A 1,165-nucleotide genomic window follows, 5' to 3' on the forward strand; every position below is an offset into this window, starting at 1 on the left:
ATATATATACATATATACATATACATACCCAAGAGGCTATAAAAGAGGACACTTAAAATGTTTTGTATCGAAATTCAAGCGTTAGGTCGTAGAAAATGTACTCTGTCTTTGGTTGTGTGCATCTGACATTATCTATCTATCTATCTATCTATCTATCTATCTATCTATCTATCTACCTATCTGTGTGTGTATGTGTGTATGTATTCATTTACGAATTAGAAACAACGCTAGTATTGTAAACATTAAAGAGCGCACATACTTAATGTATGTGTTTTGTTTATTCACCAGTCCACTGCGATTTAGCGAGATGGGAATGACTCTCTCAAAGCACTGTGTGTTAAAACACCTGAAAGTCATAAACAGGCGAGACTAGTCGCCCCTGATCCCAGGAGTGATAGATACCTATATATAACAAAAATATGTTTACTATGAACTTCCGGTTACGCATGCCCAATGATACACAGTGACCAGCCGGAGTTAGGTGCACCATACCCGAATTCGTTTCCTCATAACTTTCAGAAAAATGGATTTTTTTAATGAAATTTTCTACAGATATGCTGGTGAAAATTCCGATTATATATCATAATTTGTTTCGAAATAAATTTTTCAAAAAAAAGAAAAAAACTGTGACGTCAATATGTATGTGTGCTATCTCTCCAACTTTTATTTCCATATTAAATTCCGATGTAATCGTAATCTAGATACTCTCAAATGTATTTATTCAGAAAGTTATGAGGAAACAAAGCCAACGCGTGAATTTTCTGAAACTCATCTTTCCACTCTCACGACTACATCTTTTTTCCACAATGAATTCACATACACGCCATCTATAGCATATTTGCAGAAAATTTCAATACAAAATATACATTTTTTTTCTGAAAATTATAAAGAAATAAAGTCGATGGGAGACATTTGTGTATGTATGCCTATTGCTTTAACATAAATAACAGTAACATTACATTGTTATTAAATATCTACGTATCAAATTGCTTCGTTTCACTTTCAAATTGTATGCAACAAGATTTAGTAACATAATTGCATGCTATACATAAACAAAACCTACTCTTCTTCCGTTCGGTTTGCATGAAAAGGGTGACAATAATGTGAATGAGATGGGCTCAAATTTCACATGTAAATATATATACATACAACAATGCATATATAT

This window comes from Octopus bimaculoides, chromosome 3 (assembly GCF_001194135.2).
Source record: "Octopus bimaculoides isolate UCB-OBI-ISO-001 chromosome 3, ASM119413v2, whole genome shotgun sequence".
Taxonomy (NCBI): Eukaryota; Metazoa; Mollusca; class Cephalopoda; order Octopoda; family Octopodidae; genus Octopus; species Octopus bimaculoides.